At 37.0% G+C, this 21,664-nt stretch overlaps 1 long non-coding RNA gene and 2 pseudogenes across 1 annotated transcript; 1 reads left to right on the top strand and 2 right to left on the bottom strand.

Moving 5' to 3' along the window:
• Positions 1-1,130: 1,130 nt before the first annotated feature.
• On the bottom strand, positions 1,131-2,278 carry LOC146888555 (uncharacterized; annotated as a pseudogene).
• On the bottom strand, positions 2,190-8,869 carry LOC146888554 (uncharacterized; annotated as a pseudogene).
• Positions 8,870-11,570: 2,701 nt separating this feature from the next.
• LOC146888553 (uncharacterized) lies at positions 11,571-11,980 on the top strand. The gene is made up of 3 exons (XR_014995741.1): positions 11,571-11,668; positions 11,768-11,787; positions 11,872-11,980. It is a non-coding gene; the product is annotated as an uncharacterized LOC146888553 (long non-coding RNA).
• Positions 11,981-21,664: the final 9,684 nt, after the last annotated feature.

Here is a 21,664-nt window from a genome sequence, read left to right as displayed (position 1 = left end):
CAATATACTAAGAATATAAAACAACGATAAAATGGATATGCAATTTTCTTCTATCCAAGCTCACTAAATAAAATAATATTTACTTTCACTTCACGTTTATTTTTATTTTTAATTATAAAATAATGATAAAATAAGAATCAAAGCAAGAACTTTAAGTAAATAATTAGATAAGGATTAGAACATTATAATTAAATATAAAAATATAAATTAAACGGGACCAGTGCATAACTTGAGATATATTAATTGAAATAAATAAACAGGACCAGTGCATAACTGGAGATAAAAATAAAATAAATAAATAGGACCAGTGCGTAACTGGAGGTAAATAAAATAAAATAAATAAATAGGACCAGTGCGTAACTGGAGGTAAATAAAATAAAATAAATAAATAAATAGGACCAGTGCGTAACTGGAGGTAAATAAAATAAAATAAATAAATAGGACCAGTGCGTAACTGGAGGTAAATAAAATAAAATAAATAAATAGGACCAGTGCATTACTAAAGATTAAATAAAATAAATAAATAGGATCAATACATATTTGGAGATTAAATAAAATAAATAAATAAACAGGATTAGTATATAATTGGAGATTAAATAAAATAAATATAAGAGGATAATAAATGAAAATAAGTTAAATGAAAGTAAATAGAATAATATATGAGTCAAAATAAATAAAAGATTAATATAAAACCCATGAGCTTATTAAGATTAATATATAAGAGCTTAACCTCACTCCCCCTTACCTTATTGATTGAAGGGCACAATAATATTTGAAGAGGACTAGGATCTCTTTGAATCTTTGCTCTAAACTTTCTTACCCTATTTTTCTCTTTCCCTCTCTACTTTCTCTTTCTCTTTCTCTTTCTTCTTTCTCTTTCTCTCTCTTCTTTCTCTCTCTCCTTCCTTTCTCTTTCTCTTTTTCTTTCTCCTTCTTTCTCCTTTCTCTTTCACTTTCCCGTAACTTCATTTCATATGTGTATATATATATAAGCCAAGCCACCATGCATGTGCTAAAGTCATCATTAGTGTCATTAATTAAGAGATAATGTTTATCTCTTCTTATCCTTTTTTTTCTTCTTTCTTATCTTTTCTCATGTTCTTCTTATCTTCTTCTTCTTCTTTTTTTTTTCTCCTTATCTACTTATCTCTTTTGAAGTTTTTTTTTTAATACACACACCTATTTAATAATATTTTAATTAATATATTTTTACCTAATATATTTTTTTAAATATATATATTTTTTATTAGTTTTGTTTTTTTTTTCTTGTTGTTATTTTCAATAAGTAAAAACATGATAAAATATATTTTTTATTGTTTAAACTACATTATAATAATATATGAAACATTAGTAAAAACATAAGATTTTCTAATTGCTTTATTTAAATAAATAATACAGTTTATTAAAAAAAAGGATGTTACATTTCTCCCCTCCTTTTAGGAATTTCGTCCCCGAAATTCACGTGGTTGCAAAAAGATGGGGATACATCTCTCTCATATTGCTTTCTAATTCCCAAGTTGCATCACTTTCATCTTGTTGACTCCACAATACCTTTACCAAAGGTATGTCCTTTCCTCGAAGTTGTTTAATCCTTCGATCTCCAATCCTTACAAGAAGCACATCATAAGTAAGGTTTTCTCGTATTTGTACTATATCAGGTTCTATCACATGAAAAGGGTCATGAATATATTTACGAAGTTGAGACACATGAAAAACATTATGAAGTTTTGAAAGGTTTGGAGGTAAAGCAATTTGGTATGCGACAGAACCAATTCTTTTAAGGATTTGATAAGGACCTATGAATTTGGGTGTAAGTTTCCTAGATTTGATAGCTCTACCAACCCCAGTTACAGGTGTAACTTTCAAGAAAACATGATCTCCTTCTTCAAACTCAAGGGGTTTCCTTCGTTTATCATAGTAACTTTTCTGCCTATCTTGAGAAGTTTTCATCTTTTCCCTGATCATTTTAATCTTCTCAGTTGCTTGTTGAATTACCTCTGGACCCAAAACTAAGGAATTTCCATTCTCATACCAACACAACGGGGTTCTACACCTTCTCCCATATAGAGCCTCATATGGAGCCATTCCTATGCTTGAGTGGAAACTGTTGTTATAAGTGAACTCTATAAGTGGTAGAAATTTCTCCCAACTTTCAGTTTGTTCTAAAACACAGGCTCTCAACAAGTCCTCTAAAGATTGGATAGTCCTTTCTGATTGTCCATCAGTTTGAGGGTGATAAGCTGAACTAAGCCTAACTTTTGTTCCCAAGGCTTTTTGTAAGCTATCCCAAAATCTAGATGTGAAACGAGGGTCTCTATCAGAAATTATACTAGAAGGTACTCCATGCAGCTTGATAATTTCTTTTATGTACAAATGAGCTAACTTTTCTAAGGAAAATCTAATGTTAATAGGTAAAAAGTGAGCAGATTTTGTTAACCTATCCACAATGACCCAAATTGCATCATGACCTGACACAGTCTTTGGTAAACCTGTCACAAAATCCATGGATATGCTTTCCCATTTCCATTCCAATACATCTAAGGATTGTAGTTCCCCATAAGGCTTTCTATGTTCAACTTTTGTTTTCTGACACACTAGACAACGTGCAACAAACTCTACCACTTCTTTCTTCATCCCAGACCACCAAAACATTTTCTTCAAGTCTTGATACATCTTTGTAGCACCCGGATGAATACTTAAGCTACTCTTATGAGCTTCCTCCATTATCAACTTTCTCAACTCTTCTTTTGCAGGTATGCAAATTCTATCTCTAAACTTGATGATTCCATTTGAATCTTTGTGGAATTCAGATTCCTTTCCTTCAACTTTTGCTATCAATTTTTCTTGCAAAAATTGATCTCTTTCTTGAGCTCTCTTTATTTCTTCTAAGAATTCACTTGATATTTTTAACATTCCTAAGCATATGCTATTGGGTCTAAGTTTTACAGCTAAGTTCAAGTCTCTGAATGATTCTATCAAATCCAATTCCTTCACCATCATCATGGATGCATGTATAGACTTTCGACTCAAAGCATCAACAACAACATTTGCTTTCCCAGGGTGATATTGCAGCTCAAAGTCATAATCCTTAAGGAATTCCATCCATCTACGTTGTCTCATGTTTAGTTCTTTCTGATCAAAAAGGTACTTCAAACTTTTATGGTCACTAAAAACTTCAAACCTTGCTCCATACAAGTAATGTCTCCATGTTTTCAGTGCAAACACCACTGCAGCTAATTCCAAATCATGTGTAGGATAATTAAGCTCATGTTGCTTGAGTTGTCGTGAAGCATAAGCTGCAACTTTTCTTTCTTGCATCAACACACATCCTAATCCTTGTCCACATGCATCACAATATACCTCAAAATTTTTTGTAGGGTCAGGAAGGATTAAAACAGGTGCAGATGTTAATTTTTTCTTCAACTCTTGAAAACTAAACTCACATGCTTCATTCCATTCGAAAGGTTGTCCCTTACGTGTTAACTTAGTCAAAGGCAATGCTAATTTAGAAAATCCTTCAATGAATTTTCTATAGTAGCCTGCTAATCCTAAGAAACTACGTATTTTTGTGATATTCTTTGGTTGTTCCCAAAGCAATACCGCTTGAACCTTTGAGGGGTCAACTGCAATGCCATTTTGTGATATCATGTAAGATCCGGGAAAATTAAATAGTTATTTAATTTATTTTTTAGTTAGGACGGATAATGAGAATATTTAAAGCAATAAATGCGAGGAGCTATGATGTGGAAAAGTACTAGCTCAAGTGGTTGAGAGTACTTTATTGTGTGTGAGGACTTGGGTTCGAGTCCTATGTGTGCCACTTGGATGTTATTTAAATTATGTGTTTTTGTGTGATTATATATTGAACTCGTATGGATCATGTTAAACTCTTAAAATTGTAGGATTTAGCATGAAACATGTGTTGGTTGAGTGGTTTGGCCTTGGTTTGGTATGTGCATGAGTGTGGGTTCAAACCTTGTTGAGAACTAACTTACTTTTCTTTTTGCCAAATTTTCTTGTGCATGAATGTGGAAGGGTTAGAAACCTAGCAGCCAAGAGGGAGGCAACTTAAGGGCTGGAAAACAGAGGGTTAATTAAGCAAACTGGTTAATCTTTGTATCATTTTTAATTAAAAATTCGTATAAACCACTAAATGAGCAATTAAGGGAGAGAGATAGTGGGAGCAAGGGTTAAAAGAGAGGAAATAGCAATTAGGGTTCGTGGTACACATAAGCAGAGCTTTTTCTGAGAATTAGGACTGATAAAGTAAGGTATTGGGGCTGAAAAACGCAAAGGTTGAAGTGGAAAGCAAGGGCTAGGGAGGTTTGGTGAGAGGATAAGCACATCTACTCGAATTTAGCAAGGAATTCAGGTAAGGGGAGTTGCTCTGTGTGTTTTCTTTTAATTATATCAATTACATTGTGCCCCATGATCGAAATTGCATGTAATTTGTCAGTTGCGCACTGTTTTATCGAAGTTTCTGGGTTTTTCCCAGAAACCGCCTGGCGGGTCAATCCTTACCGCCAGGTGGCACATCAGTGATGAGTTTTGTTCTTTTTTTGGTTTGAATCGCCTGGCGGCGATGAATTCCTGCCAGGCGGCGCGACTCTGTTCGCGGTCCTTGTTGATGTTTGTTGCTATTAGTGTAAGTACGTATGTGTTTTCTGTGATTGGTGTGAATGGGCCCTATTGGACATCTTTTTGGATCAAATTGGATTATCAAATTGCGGGATGGTAAGGGTCGAGGGATGATCATGTGTGAAATGATTTAGGGTTGCACAGGAGGGTGAAAATAGGGTCGCTTTTATGAAACAAATTGAGAGTAGAAAGTTAGTATGTAATGCAGGTATGGTTGTCTCATGGTGACTGAAATTGGTCGGGAGGGAAATGGGAAAAACGGACTGAGTACGTGATATGAATGGAGGATTTTGGTGATTCTGCAGAACACTGGTGTACCGCCCGGCGGCGCGCTGCATGCCGCCAGGCGACGATGGGTGCAGGTACGTCTGTTGCGTGCTTAAAAAAAAAAGAGAAGAGGGGGGGGAAGTGAGTAGAACTGGGATGAGTCATGTTTTAAACAATTATTGATGAAGTTGTAAGAGATAAATAGCCAGTAGTATAGGATTAAGGAAATGGGATTAAGTGTGAAGGCATGAGCATGATCTGTAAGATTGGAAGGAGTGTAGTGGGAATAGTAAGAATAAGAATTTTAGTGACCAGACTCAGAGTTGAATAAACACACTTGTTGGGGTCGCAACTGGAATAAGAGATAAATGAATCAAGATTTGAGGTAATACCTATGAATTGTGTAGAATGAATTATGAATTAACTGAGCAGGGAGTGTGGTACTGTGATAAATCAATTTGACTAGAGAATGTGGTATGGGAAATATTCTAAGGGATTTCTATCAGGAGACAAGAGAGCTTATATTGTAATGTTGAAAGAGAGTGGTGCATTGTAGGTATGATAGGGAGTTTGGAATGGGAGTTATAGGTACATGTATTTGTTTACATATGATATTTGTAGGCTTGCTTATGTGAGGGTTGAGATTGGGGTTCTTATGCGATCTATGGAAGGGATTTAAAATAGTAAACTGGATTAACTAGAGTGTCATAAACCAGAAAATGTTGTTCTGGTATGGCGCCTGGCGGTCTACTGATAGCCGCCAGGCGATAGCCCTAGCGTGGGAGGGTCTGCACTGAGAGGCGCCTGGCGGCACGGTGTGCTCCGCCAGGCGGTGACGAGAAAACAGTGGGGTCTGGAAGAGCGCTGGCGCCTGGCGGTGGGCAGGTACCGCCAGGCGGTCTGGGCCTGTTTCGCCAGGCGGTGTTGGCTGGTGCGCCAGGCGGCCGTGCACCAGGTCACGAGTTGTGTGTGTTGTTTTAATTGACAATGATGCTTTGCTTGGATCGAGAGATGCTGTGCCATGAGCGGGTAGGTTCATGGATGGTGTAACATGTGATGATATGAGCGGGGAGGTTCATATCAAGTTACTCTCACGTGGGGATACGAGCGGGGAGGTTCGTATGTTCCGTGCTCACGTTGAGAGATGCCACGTGCGGGGAAGGAACGGGGGCTGGTGGATCACATGTGTTGGACTACGGGCGGGTAGGTCCGTAGAGCAGGACTACGAGCGGGGAGGTTCGTAGAAGCAGGACCACGAGCGGGCAGGTTCGTGTGAGCATCAGATTCCCGAGTCCAAGGCTAACAAAATGTATGATTTGAAGACTGTTAAGTCTTGGGGTTAGGGTCTTGGCCAAGATTTATAGATAATGATTAAGATGGGTAAATGATCTATCCTGTGATTATATGCTTATTATTTTATTTTCTCAGCTCACCCTTTCTGTTTGTGTGTGGCGATGATCGTGTAATTCGTTACACGGGAGCAGATGTTGATACAGGTGGTGCTGAGGATGCTCAGATGGCGGAGTGAGGGCTAGCATGGGAGTAGTGCTAGGGTTTTACTAAATTGTAATTTATGTTTTAAATGCAAATTTTGGAAACTTGTAATGAATTATGAATTAGTTATGAGTTTTGGCGCGCTAACTTAATGAAATAAAATTCTCCCGCGTTGGGATTTTATCGAGATGATTATTTAATGAAATTATTTATTTTTAAGTAATATTCCCTAGGGATGTTACATATCACATGACCCAAAAATTGAACTTCTCTCAACCAGAATTCACACTTTGACCATTTTCCATACAATTGTCTTTCTCTTAGAATTTGTAACACAATCCTCAAATATCTCTCATGTTCTTCATGATTTTTGGAATAAATTAAAATGTCGTCAATGAAAACAACCACAAATTTATCCAAAAATTTATGAAAAATATGGTTCATATAATCCATAAAAATGGCAGGAGCATTGGTCACACCAAAAGGCATTACCAAGTACTCATAATGACCGTATCTTGTCCTAAAAGCTGTCTTTTGAATATCTTCCGCTTTGACTCGAATTTGATGATAACCAGATTTTAAGTCAATTTTGGAATATACCACAGCACCTCTCAATTGATCCATCAAATCATCAATCCTTGGTAGAGGGTATTTGTTCTTAATGGTGATTTTGTTAAGCTGACGATAATCCACACACAACCTCATAGTGCCATCCTTTTTCTTGACTAACAATACTGGTGCACCCCAGGGAGAAACACTAGGTCTGATGAATTGTTTATCCAACAATTCTTCTATTTGTTTTTTCAACTCTGTTAACTCTAGAGGTGACATCCTATAAGGGGCTATAGACACAGGTCTTGATCCTGGTACCAAGTCTATAGTGAATTCTATTTCTCTTTGTGGAGGTAACCCAGGAACATCCTCAGGGAAAACATCAAGATACTCACAAACAACAGGAAACTTATTAATGTCTGGAATTTCCTTGACTTTTAAAGAAGTTAAGATCATGTATACTTGAGATCCTTTTGGGATTTCATTGTGATTGGTAGTACTCTCTTTTAATTCCTTTGAGTCAAAAACTTCACCTATGTGTGATTCAAAAATTAAAGTCTTATCGTGACAGTTTAGGAGAACATGGTTGGAAGATAACCAGTCCATTCCAAGAACAATATCCAAATGAGACAAGGGTAGACATATAAGATTTACAGAAAATTTTCTATTCCCTATAGAAATATTGCAATTTGTACATGCAAGTGAAGTCGTGACTGGAACATTGGTAGGAGTAGACACAGTTAAATCATATGGTAATAAAGAGACAGGTAACTTTAAATGTTTGACACATTCATGTGATATGAAAGAATGAGTAGCACCTGAATCATATAGTACATTAACGAGGTGACCATTTATGATGCATTTACCTTGGATTAGATCTTCAGATTGAACAGCTTCAGTACCATTCATCGTGAAGACTCTCCCGGTTGTCTTTGGTCTTCCAAGTTGATTATTTCCTCTGTTGCTGCTTCCCCCACTTCCTTGCTCCTTAATTAACTCTTTGCATTCATTACGATAATGACCCAATTTCCCACAATTGAAGCAAGTTACAGTCCTTGTGGCGCAGTTTCTTGACAGATGAGGTCCTCCACAGTGGAAACATTTGATAGGGTGGGTTGCGCCTGAATTATTGGCAGCAGAGGAATGTCTTTGTCCTGAAGAATTCCACGAAGTATGAGATGGACGTTGGTAGGGTTTCTTATTATTAAAATCATTTCTTTTGTGCCTCAAAGGCCCTCCTTGCCTCCATTGAGTTTGTCTTGCCTTAGTATCATCCTAAAAAATCCTACAACGGTTTACAAGAGTGGGAAAGGAAGAAATCTCTAAATAACCAACTGCTTGTTTAATATCAGGTCTCAGTCCACTTTCAAACTTAGAACAACGGGAACGTTCATCAACTCTATCATGAAAGTAAGGACAAAACTTTGACAACTCGTCAAACTTTGCTGCATATTCTCCTACAGACATGATTCCTTGACGAAGATTAAGGAATTCAACTTCTTTCCTCCTCCGAAGATCCTCTGGAAAATATTTTTCTAGAAACTTTTGTTTAAAGACTTCCCAATTAATTTCTCTCCCTTCATCCTCCAATTGTTGTTTTGTAAATCTCCACCAGTTTTCAGCTTCTTCAACGAGCATAAATGTAGCAAATGTGACTCTATTTGCATCTGCACACGTCATTGCGATGAAAATTTTCTCAATTTCTGCTATCCATGATTGAGCACCTTCAGGATTAAATCCCCCTTTAAATTTTTGTGGATTATTCCTGCGAAAGGTTTCTAATCCTTGATTTTCCATGGGTTCAACATTTTGTTTTTGGCTCATATTTTCCAGGACAATTGTCATTCTTTCCAACAACTCATTGGTAATGTTTGGTCCGTTATCCATCTTTTCCTGAAAGAATGAACAATTTCCTTAGTTTTCTTTAGATTTCTTCTTCTACTTTTTTTTTAACTATTGTTAAAACTTATCCTTACTACAAGTATTAATTGTTGTTATTACTTACTTTTATTAATCTACTTATCTTGCCTTTCTCTTTTACAAGAAAAATGTAAGAACAAACAACTTGCACCTCTACTTACTAGTAGAGACTACAAACATGGAAGACACCATACCCAAGGTCTTGACAGAAGGAACTGCTCTGATACCACTAAATGTGACGCCCCGACTACTATACTAAATAAATTATTATTTGATAAAAAGATGTGGAATTAATTTTTTTTTTCCATAAGATTATCCTTGAGAGAACATAACTTCATATTCATATATATATTTTACATCTTTATAATTGTTCACGAAATATTACAAAAATATATATTTGTAAAATATTAAGAGTTCTACATTAGAATAGAAGATTATCCATATTTTTAATATCTCCTAAACATATTAATAGAAATTATCCATGAGTCAATCTTCAGAAGATCCACCAATAATACCCCGAACAACTCTCACTGAACAGGTTCCTTTTCTGCTCATGCGACAGGTACATATGAAAGAAAAATATGAAAGGAGTGAGGTCTTTATAAGCCTTAAATATCAATCTTAATAAACTCAACAAACAATGCAGACACCGGGGGCCTAGATTTGGACCTATAACCACCAAACTTGATCTTGTTTTACCAGACATATGGATCCATATTCCACTTCTGATGATCCAATCTGAACATCAAAAGTTGCTTTGGGAAGTGATTAGGTAGTTGAGTATTTCTCATAAAACATTGGTACAATCATAATTATTTCTTTCTCGAGAATATTAGCCATTCATCGGCTCACAAAAGAGATATATACTCACTACCTAACCTTGGCGATGCCGAGCAGGTATCGGATAGTCCCAAGTTTGGCCTATGAATATCCTAGTCCAGTGCGCCATTCTGAACTATCCAGATATTCACCTACTTGGTAAAACTTCCTTAGACCCCACCATGGTCCCTGCCTTTCATCCCGCAGTGTACCAAACTGTGACTTCCCAAATACAAACACTTTGACACTGGTTTAATCTCAACTTATTGAAACCAGACTTAACTCTTACTTAACTGACATACTCTTGGATATTTTCAAAGGTCATTAAATGTGATGACTATCAATTCATGTCATTGTATAAACAATATACTAAGAATATAAAACAACGATAAAATGGATATGCAATTTTCTTCTATCCAAGCTCACTAAATAAAATAATATTTACTTTCACTTCACGTTTATTTTTATTTTTAATTATAAAATAATGATAAAATAAGAATCAAAGCAAGAACTTTAAGTAAATAATTAGATAAGGATTAGAACATTATAATTAAATATAAAAATATAAATTAAACGGGACCAGTGCATAACTTGAGATATATTAATTGAAATAAATAAACAGGACCAGTGCATAACTGGAGATAAAAATAAAATAAATAAATAGGACCAGTGCGTAACTGGAGGTAAATAAAATAAAATAAATAAATAGGACCAGTGCGTAACTGGAGGTAAATAAAATAAAATAAATAAATAAATAGGACCAGTGCGTAACTGGAGGTAAATAAAATAAAATAAATAAATAGGACCAGTGCGTAACTGGAGGTAAATAAAATAAAATAAATAAATAGGACCAGTGCATTACTAAAGATTAAATAAAATAAATAAATAGGATCAATACATATTTGGAGATTAAATAAAATAAATAAATAAACAGGATTAGTATATAATTGGAGATTAAATAAAATAAATATAAGAGGATAATAAATGAAAATAAGTTAAATGAAAGTAAATAGAATAATATATGAGTCAAAATAAATAAAAGATTAATATAAAACCCATGAGCTTATTAAGATTAATATATAAGAGCTTAACCTCACTCCCCCTTACCTTATTGATTGAAGGGCACAATAATATTTGAAGAGGACTAGGATCTCTTTGAATCTTTGCTCTAAACTTTCTTACCCTATTTTTCTCTTTCCCTCTCTACTTTCTCTTTCTCTTTCTCTTTCTTCTTTCTCTTTCTCTCTCTTCTTTCTCTCTCTCCTTCCTTTCTCTTTCTCTTTTTCTTTCTCCTTCTTTCTCCTTTCTCTTTCACTTTCCCGTAACTTCATTTCATATGTGTATATATATATAAGCCAAGCCACCATGCATGTGCTAAAGTCATCATTAGTGTCATTAATTAAGAGATAATGTTTATCTCTTCTTATCCTTTTTTTTTCGTCTTTCTTATCTTTTCTCATGTTCTTCTTATCTTCTTCTTCTTCTTTTTTTTTTCTCCTTATCTACTTATCTCTTTTGAAGTTTTTTTTTTTTTAATACACACACCTATTTAATAATATTTTAATTAATATATTTTTACCTAATATATTTTTTTAAATATATATATATTTTTTATTAGTTTTGTTTTTTTTTCTTGTTGTTATTTTCAATAAGTAAAAACATGATAAAATATATTTTTTACTGTTTAAACTACATTATAATAATATATGAAACATTAGTAAAAACATAAGATTTTCTAATTGCTTTATTTAAATAAATAATACAGTTTATTAAAAAAAAAGGATGTTACAACCAAGACACAATACTTTTCGCACTTCCTAACAACAATCTTACGCATTTTGCTTTCTCCTTTGCTCTTGGCAACATCATTTTTTTCGGTCTTTGGCTCATGGCACATAGGTTTGAATTTTGATATCAGTGGTTCACTCTCTTATAGGCACAGTGGTTCACTGTTCTCTCGTCTCCTCTATCAACTTTCGTATTTTTCTCGTGCCACACTATTCTTTTTTTTTAGGGTTTATCATCATCTCATTCAATTAATGCTTCGTTTCCATTTCGTTTTCGTTTTCATTTTCAGGTGTTGGCTCCTCGGATAGGGTACTTACTTCTACTAATCTTGCTTGTAATCCATATTTTGAATTATTTTGAATAGACTTTTGTAAGCCCTTTCACGCGGCATAGGCATTGAGTGGCGGCGTTGAGAACGGCTTGACTGAGAAGCAGGAGAGTGACGACGACAAAGCTGTAGACGGCGGAGGTTATGGCTTGCCCTAGTGCATCTTTAAGTTTATTATTTGATTTCTGTACCACACCTAACCAAACTCAATCAAATAAGCAAACAATACATCAAGGCAGCCAAGCATTCAACCTAGGCCGAGTCAGTCTAACTTATACCGGACCTGGTCAATTTAACCATATAAATGATAACCCTCACGAACATGCCAGAGACAATCCAAGTACACGACCTGGGCCGCCATGGTCTCGAACTTAACTGAACAAGGGCTAAAGTAACAACAAAGTGGCCAACACGGATAGTATGCGGCCAAGGACGACATCTGACAAGCCAAGAAGTAAACGAATCAGACCGCTCTCGAAGACTTAGTAAAATGGAAGCCCCTGCGTTCAATGGGCCTTAAGGGCCTGAGTTAGGGCCCAGGCCCACTCATAGCCCAGGCTAGGGCCCAAGCCAAGGCCCGACCCATTGGATAACCAGACATCATTAATGCTCTATAAATACGCATGGACCCCACAAATTAAAGGTACGCATTCATTAATCACTGATTTGACTTTCTGAGAGCTTTGACTTACTTGAGCTTCGGAGACTCTTCTACAGGTAACCCCTCCTGGGTTCAAGCTGACATGTATCAACCGGGGAGAGACCAACTAAAGAGATAGCGGACTACATGGTAAGGTGACACTTGTGCCTAACTCATCTTATTTGTTCTCTGCAGGAACAATTTCGTTACTTGTGTCTATAATCTAAGTTTTATTTGTTTGGATTTGGATTTGTTGCTCCCCGAGTATACAATGAATTAATTTCAACTTCCTTTCAATTTCTTTGTCGATTTTGCAGAGCTTTTTCGCCTTAATTGTCAATATTTAGTTCACTGCAAAAGTTTTCAGAGGGAGTATTTTAAGAATTCCTGCTTAGTAAGTGAAATTTATTCTCTTAATGTTTTGGAAGCATTTTTAATTTTGAATTGATTTTTGTTTGCTGTTTTGAAGATTTACATAAATATTTTGACCAAATTAATCCTATAATGTTCATTGCAAGTCACTGTTTCTGCTGAATCAAGCATAGATGCTAATGCAGGAAAAATTTCCTTACTTAGAGAAAATGAAACATTGTTGAAAGCAAATAAGAGTCTAAATTAAGAAAAGGAGAACGTGTCGAAGAACAAAGATTTGGCATATGCTCAAGTAGTAATGTTAACTAAGTCCTTGGATGCAATGCAGATGGATCTTAAAGACAAAGAGAACCAGGTGATATTTAAAACAAACTTACTAAGATTACTTCTTCAAAATGCATATGGAAGTGTCTCACTTGGGAAATATCGGAAGGGCAGTAAGTTCATTGTGCTCTTGATTTGGGGAAATCCTTAAACATCATTAATTGGTCTCATATTGCTTACCTTTTTGAATTAGTGAGCCTAAAGAAATGATGTCAAGTTTTGGTCATGACTTAGAACTTGTTCATGTTAAAAAGGGTGAACTTGGAATATTGTTGCTGGTCTCCATTGCCAGTTCTATAGTGACTCTAAAAATTAGGGGTGGGCATGGATTGGATATTTTTTGACCCAAATCCATTTTTTTAGCAAAAGTAGTTTGGATTTTTTTAAAATCCATATCCAAATATTTGGATCAAGATTTAAATCCAATCCAAATATTTGGATCAAGTTTAAAATCCAGAATCCATTTTTAATAAAAGAAATTTAAATTGAATTTCTTAAAACTTGTGTCATTAAGGCCCGAATGACTCGGATGGGATCGACGACCCAAACGGACCCGACGACCCGGACGACCCAGACGGGCCCGACGACCCGAACGACCCAGACGGGCCCGATGACCCGAATGGGCTCGACAACCCGAACGAGCCGGATAACCCGAACAGACCCGAAAACACGAACAGGCTCGACGACGCAAACGGGCCAGACGACCTAAATGGGCCCAACAACCTGGACGGGCCAGACGACGCGGACGGACTGGTCCAAATAGTCGGGCCCAATCGGGTAGTCGGGCACGTTCGAATCGTGGGGCCCGTCTAGGTCGTCAGGTACGTCAAGGTCATCAGGCCCGTTTGAGTTGTCGAGCCCATTCGGGTCGTAGGGCCCGTTCAGGACGTCGAGCCTGTAACATCCCGTTAGGATATTACGGATTTATAATTAAATAAAAGAAATAAATTAAAACAACGCGCATTTAATAATACTTCATTTTCCCAAAACGCGGGAAAATTTAAAAACTTTATTAAACCATCGAATAAAGTCTATGAATACCAAAATCATAATGTTATAAAATTACCCATCAGGGTTTACAACTGTTTTCAAAGACAATAAAGAAAACATAAGCATTTCCCCAAGTCTAACCCCTCTCCGCGGCTAAGCGTCACCTGAGCCACCTGCAGCAACAGAATCTGCTCCCGTGTATCGCGTACACGATCATCGCCACACACACGCAGATAGGGTGAGCTTAACAATTAAATCACATATATAAAGTTACATAGATATAAGCATGTAAACACAAGAGACTATACATAACATAAACATCTCACATTGCCTATTCTTTAATTCCTACCATCTGACCCCCAATCAGATTATTCGTGTTCTACAACGTCTAAGGATTACTTCAAGGTGACTTGCTGCCATACCTATCGGCCACAACCGATAGAGCACGTGCGGGAAAACATGCTACGGATCATACACCGCAACGCCAGGTAGAGTTCCCATATACGAACAAAGTCTGTATCGTCCCAAGACTACCAAACTCGTCAGCCAACAACTAAGGAGGGCAATCTATCTGGACCCATCCGTACTGGCCACAACCAGCACACTCACACCAGCAACACTCGCCAACCCGAGCCACAACTCAAGGGTTCCTCGTGTCCATCCGCCATCCCGAGCCACAACTCAAGAGATGCTATTCCGAGCCACAACTCAAGGAATACCACGTGCTTAACCCCTATCCCGAGCCACAACTCAAGGGATACGTTCCGAGCCACAACTCAAGGAACACCAGCAATCCCACCCTTAAAGCATCACTAGACGCACTGTAGATCACAAGTTCATAATCAAAACTCAAAGCTGCAGTAGTATAAATCGCCTAGCGGAGGACACGTGCCGCTAGGCGCTGCTAGCTCCCAGACCGCCTAGTGGGTGTCGCGTACCGCCAGGAGCACAATGCCATAAAATTCCCCTCGCTGCAGGTACCGCCGGGTGGAACCACTCCTGCCGCCAGGCGCACCAATCCCTGAGACCCCTCTGTGATCTCGCTACCGCCTGGCGGTCCAGATCCTGCCGCCAGGCGCCATGACAGTTCAGCACACACTGGGTTCACTGTTCGAGTTGTAACACAGTTTCTACCACATTTCCATTTGATCAACCCCCAAATTATTACTTAATTGTTTACTACAATGGTAAGGTCAAATCCCCCCTCCCTAGCTTGTTAATAGAACTCTCTCAGTAATGGTATTAACTCTTTCCTTCTTGAGCTATTATTACTCTTAGATTCTTTACCACTAAGTGATTGTCAAACCTCTTCCACTGTTTGAACTCTTATTCATCATGATTAATCAATTGCTAAATCCCCCCTTGTATCCAACTTAACCAGTATGCAGAATCTCTATCACGCCATAGGATAGAAAGACCTCCAATATTTAACATCCCGCCACCTAAGGAATTTCTCACCCTCGTGGTTCATGCACAACTCCCTCGTCAACCACCCCAACCATCACAATTCCCATCTGCTGATTCTAACCCAAAGGAAACAGTACTCATCCCCAACACACAACACTCCAGCCTGCAGCATTTTGTGCCTGCACTGGTGACTGGCGGCCAGACCCCGTGCCGCCAAGCGGTGCTTACCATCTGGGTATTTTCCAGATTTTCCCCGCACTCAAAACCCCACCATTTCTCCATCTTTGTGAATTTCCGCTTCAATGCCATCAAGTTCTCACACATTCACAACTGCCCCATATTTTAATTACATTGATCCCTATTTCTATATCCAATTCCCATTCAATCAGTTCAACGAGCAATCAAGGTTAACACACCTGCAACCTCACCCACTGTTCCATTCATTTACTCCGTTAATTAGATGACCATACCTACTATTGGTTATCAATATCACTCTGTACAATTCACCCCTGAATTATGCCCCGATTAAATTTAGCCCAGAACTCCAGGAACCCCAAAAATAGGTCAAATTACCCCGCGCCGCCTGGCGGTTCAACCAGTCCCGCCAGGCGCTGCATCAGTAAATCCAGAAAATAGCCAAAACGCTTTGCGTCGCCTGGCAGCCGTGAGTGTGCCGCCAGGCGGTTCCTCTTCTAGGAACCTAGAACACATGCAAATGGATGAGTCGCCTGGCGGTAGTTCATCGCCCGCCAGGCGGTTTCTGGAAAATTCCAGAAACGCAAAGTTTTCAAGGATTTAACAGTGCAAATGCAATCAATATATCATATAGATACACATTATTAATCATACGTATAAAATCACGGAGTCCAGCTCCCTTAACCTGGATCCTTTAGCTTAAATTTGAACAATTGAGGAAGCTCTCCCTTGATCACCAATAGCCACCCTTGAATTTCCTCAATTCCGCCTCCAAACTCCCTCACGTGAGACCCATCTCACTCACCTTTGTCTCTGTTTTTCTAGGTCTAAGTTCAGCCTTGCCAAAACCTTGCCTAAACTCTAACTTTTGCCTTTTAAACTAGTACTTTAAGTTACCCAAAGCATTAAAACGAAATTCAGCTTATTAACTTTTAATAACCATTCATCTCTCATCATGAATGGTGAGTGCAGCTCCCTCCTTGGTCGTACTGATTCCAATGGCTTATGTTAACATTTCCAATTCCATCTAAAGTTACCATTAGCAAAATAAAAATAAACATAAGTTCCATTTAGAATTTCCAAGGTTTGAACCCATGACCCCTTTATTACCACTCAAGTGCATAACCAATGCAACCAATCATGTTTCATGCTAACAATCATAATTCAGGCATCATATCATAACAGAACATGTTTTCATAGATTGAAATAATAAAACAATAACGCTAAAGGTAGCATACATAGGACTCGAACCCAAGTCCTCACACACAATCAAAGTACTCTCAACCACTTGAGCTAGTACTTTTCCACGTCATACCAACCATAACTTAATGTCATAATTATTTCCCCTCCCGCATTTATTTATTAATTAATTATTTAATTAATTAAATTCTACGGGTCTTACAGAGCCTGTCTGGGTCGTAGGGCCTGTCTGGGTCGTAAGGCTCGTTCGTGTCATCGTGCCATCCGGGTCGTAAGGCCCGTGTAGGTCGTCAGGCTCGTCCGGGTCGTCAGGACCGTCAGGGTCATCCAAGTTGCCAGGTCCGTCGGGATCGTCGGGCCCATTCGCGTCGTCCGGCCCGTTCGTGTCGTCGTGCCCATTCGGGTCGTAAAGCCTGTGTAGGTCGTCAGACCCGTCCGTGTCGTTGGGCTCGTACGGGTCGTCAGGCCTGTACGGGTCGTCGGACCCATCCAGGTCCCCAGGCCCGTCCAGGTCGTCGGGCTCGTCCCGGTCGTCTGGCCCTGTCCGGGTCATCGGGCCCGTCTGGGTCTTTGGGCCCATCCGGGTCGTTGGGCTCGTCCGGGTCGTCGGGCCTGTCCGGGTCGCCAGGTTGTCCGGCCCATCCAGGTCGTCCGGCCCATCCGGGTGTTCGGGCCCATTCGGGTTGTCATGCCTGTTCGGGTTTTTGGGCCTGCCTGACTCGTTCAGGTCTTTGGGCTGCCTGACCTGTTTTCGTCATTGGTTCTGCCTGGTCCGTTCGGGTTTTTGGGTCCGCGTGACCCTTTCGGGTCTGCCTGACCCGTTCGAGTCTTTGGGCGCGCCTTACCCCGTTCGATTCTTCGAGCTCGCTTGACTCGTTCGGGTCATCGGGCTTGCCTGACCTGTTCGGGTCTTCGGGCCTGCCTGACTCGTTCAGTTCTTCGAGCCCGCTTGACCCATTCAGGTCATCGAGCCCGCTTGGCCCGTTCGAATCTTCGAACCTGCCTAGCCCGTTCGAGTCTTCGGGCTCGTTTGGCCCATTTGGGTCTTCGGGTCCACCTGGCTCATCAGGTCATTGGGCCTGATCGACTCGTTCGGTTTGTCGGGTCCGCCTATCTCGTTCATATCTTTAGGCCCGCACAACCTCTTATGGTTGTCGGGCCTGTCCGATCCGTATAGGTCGTCGAGCAAGGCCCATCCAAGTCTGAATTTAGCATAGTTCATCTCAACCTTTAATCTAACCCAACTAAAAATTTAAATTGAAAATTTGGATTGGATTTGTTGGATTATCCATATTTAAAAATCTTGATTTATAAAATGGATATCCAATCCATAAGATATATAAAATGTAAATTAGATTGGAATCCATATCCATTAAATGGATTTTAAATGTATTAGATTTTTAATAAAATGGATTATAAATGGAGTGGATTGGAGCAAAAGTGGATTGGATCAAGAAAATTAAATTTTTTGCCCACCCCTACTAAAAATTATTAAGAAAAAAAACTCTCCCTCTTTATAAAAAAAAAAAGAAGAGTCAGAATTACTGAATTTTTATCGAAAGACGTCTTTGTCTATGTTATTATGTAATTTATTTATTCTTTTCTTATATATATATATTTGAATTTTAATAGCGATTAGGAACCATTCAGATACTTGTAGGTGGTTTGCCTAAAATTGTTCATTATGTCTTGATCAACCGTAGGGAGGTTTTCTTAAAATGTATCATAAATTTTTATTAACAATATATACCAATTAAACTCTTAATTATATTTCTATGCTAGGGGTTCCTTAGAGTTTTCTTGCCTCGACCATGTTCAATTTTCACACTAATAGTCAATTATATATACAGGGACAAGTATATATTGAATTAAATGAAATGAATCTGAAAGAAAACAAGCAGTTGCACTAAGTTGTGCTTATGGGATTCTTTAATTTCTTTATGCAAAACCAAAACTTGATCATTAACTCATTTCTTTGTTTTTGACCCTAATTAATTCTTGTAAATTTTATCATGAAGGTGGTTAATGCTATGGTATAAAAAGAAGAGGATCATATTCATAAAATTTGAGTGAGGGTGGTAAGAGTGTAGCAGCACATGTTGTTGAAAATTTGGGTGCTGATCCAAATAATATTCGTGCTCAGGTTAGTATTGTACTCTAACTTATTTTTAACTTATTTATATCGGGTATGGAATATGGTTTTATCATAATTTATGTGTAGTCATTATTGTATTCACTGGATGTTACATGTTATCCGCATGGTGGGTATGGAATATGGTTTTATCATAATTTATGTGTAGTCATTATTGTATTCTCACTGGATGTTACAGGTTATCCGCATGGTGGGTGAGGGTGCTGACAGTGTTGGTGCTACTGTTGGCCCTGGAAGTGGTAATAACAATAAGATGCCAACTTTGGAGGAGTATGACACCAATCTGACCAAGCTAGCCGAAGAGGTAATTGCCAATTCCTAGTTTTCTTCATGCTTTCATTCTGTGTTATGGTATGACTTTTTCTTATTTACCTCTCCTTCTCAAAAACCAAAATTATAGGGAAAATTATAGTGATTCATCCTAACACAATTTCTTATTTGTTTAATTTTTATTGGTTTAATTATGCCTTTGGTCCCCATTTTGGAGTCAAAATCTCAAAATGGTACCCATATTTTTAAAAGTCTCAAAATGATCCCTTTTTTTGTTGAAACGTCTCACGTTTATCCTTGCCGTTAAGTCAACGTTGACGACGTTAGAGGGAGTGCCACGTGTCAGTTCCTCGATTTTTAAAATTTTTTTATTAATTTTTTTTTAATTTTTAATTTCTTTTTTGAATTTTTTAGAAAAAATTAAAAAAATTGCCACGTGTCAAGCTGTCATCGTGCCACGTGACAGTGATAGTGACACGTGTCAGTATTACGTCACGTGTCATTTTGTTTGTCTCAATTTGGTCCCTTTATTTTAATTTGTCTCAATTTAGTCCCAATTTTTGTAAAAATTAGCAATTTTGTCCCCCTTCAAATTGAAACAAAATTTAATTTTATATAAATATTATACAAATATTTTTATTAAATTTGATATTTGTATTCAAATTGATATTTTTATTATATATTTTTAACATAGCTAAGTTTAGTTAAAATTATGTTTCACATTCAACTTTACTTAAAATTGTTTTAAAATTTTAAATTTATATGTGTTTTATTGTAACATGAACTAGGTAATTTATGAATTTTTTTCTATTAACAACTTTTAGACCATTTTAAATAAAGTTCAATGTAAAATATTAATTAAATGAACTTAATTTGGTTAAAAATATTTACTTGAAATATCAATTTTGATGGAAATATTTGTGTACATTTATACATAAATTAAATTTGATTTCAATTTGGAGAGGGACAAAATTGCAAATTTTTACAAAAATTGGGACTAAATTGAGACAAATTAAAATAAAGGGACCAAATTGAGACTAAGAAAATGACACGTGGCGTAATATTGACACGTGTCACTGTCACTGCCACGTGGCACGATGACAACTTGACACGTGGTAATTTTTTTAATTTTTTTAAAAAAATTCAAAATAAAAAAAAAATTCAAAAAAAAATTCAAAAAGTCGAGGAACTGACACGTGACACTCCCTCTAACGGTGTCAACGTTGACTTAACGGCAAGAGCAAACGTGAGACGTTTCAACAAAAAAGGAGACCCATTTTGAGACTTTTAAAAATATGGGTACCATTTTGAGATTTTGACTCGAAAATGGGGACCAAAGACATAATTAAACCATAATTAAATTAGAAAAAGTAATAAATTTTATAAGTCTATTTCCTAAAAAAAAGTAACATTCATAATTTTATAATTCCAAATTTTTAAGTACAAGTATGTTGAAAATAGAAATGACTTTGAATTGGATTAAAATAAGAGAAGAAATGTAAAGAATAAAGTTGTTTTTGGATTGACCAGAGGAAAACTTTAATGAGCAACTTGCTTATAAGCCACATGAACTACAAATTATGTGAGAGGGGCTTAAGCGGACCAATAGACTTAAATACTTAGTCCATCCCACACATTTTCTTACGGGTCTGAATGCTAGCTCGTCCCACATTGTCATCTTTATAAATAAACCTAAAATCTAATCATACTTTAAAAAACCAGAAACAATTTTTTCAATCACATTTTCAAACAAAATAAGCTTTTATTTATTCTAAATATTTTTTAATGAGATTAAAGTTAAGAAAATAGATTATCTTAACTTGTTTGTTAACAACTACTAAAATTTTATTATATTTGAATACTTTATGTTAACATATACTTTATTGCTTGAATTTTTAACATTTTTCATAACCTTTATTATAAAACCATCGTTAAATACAATAAACAATATAGGAAATAATTAATAATAATGACTGCACATATGAAAAATAATACATGGACATAATACGAGATATATTGGGATAATATTATTGACATAATATCTTTGGTATTGATTTTACTAATTAGAATTGCAACTTTTCTAACTGATGCCAAGCGAACGATGTTGATCATTATTAATTCTATTGTCATTCTTTCTAAGGATGTACTTATCTCATTGTATGTGAATGACATTTTTATCACAAGTAGTGATAAGGGAGGTATTGTAAAACTAAAACAAAATCCTTTTCAAAATTTTCAGACAAATTATCTTGGACATTGAGGTATTTTCTTATTTCTTGTAACATACTACACATCCAACCTATATGCT

This window comes from Vigna unguiculata, chromosome 1, assembly GCF_037176805.1.
Source record: "Vigna unguiculata cultivar grain cowpea cultivar isolate G323 ecotype 2 chromosome 1, ASM3717680v1, whole genome shotgun sequence".
NCBI lineage: Eukaryota > Viridiplantae > Streptophyta > Magnoliopsida > Fabales > Fabaceae > Vigna > Vigna unguiculata.
This window is presented reverse-complemented; position numbering and strand designations above follow the sequence as displayed.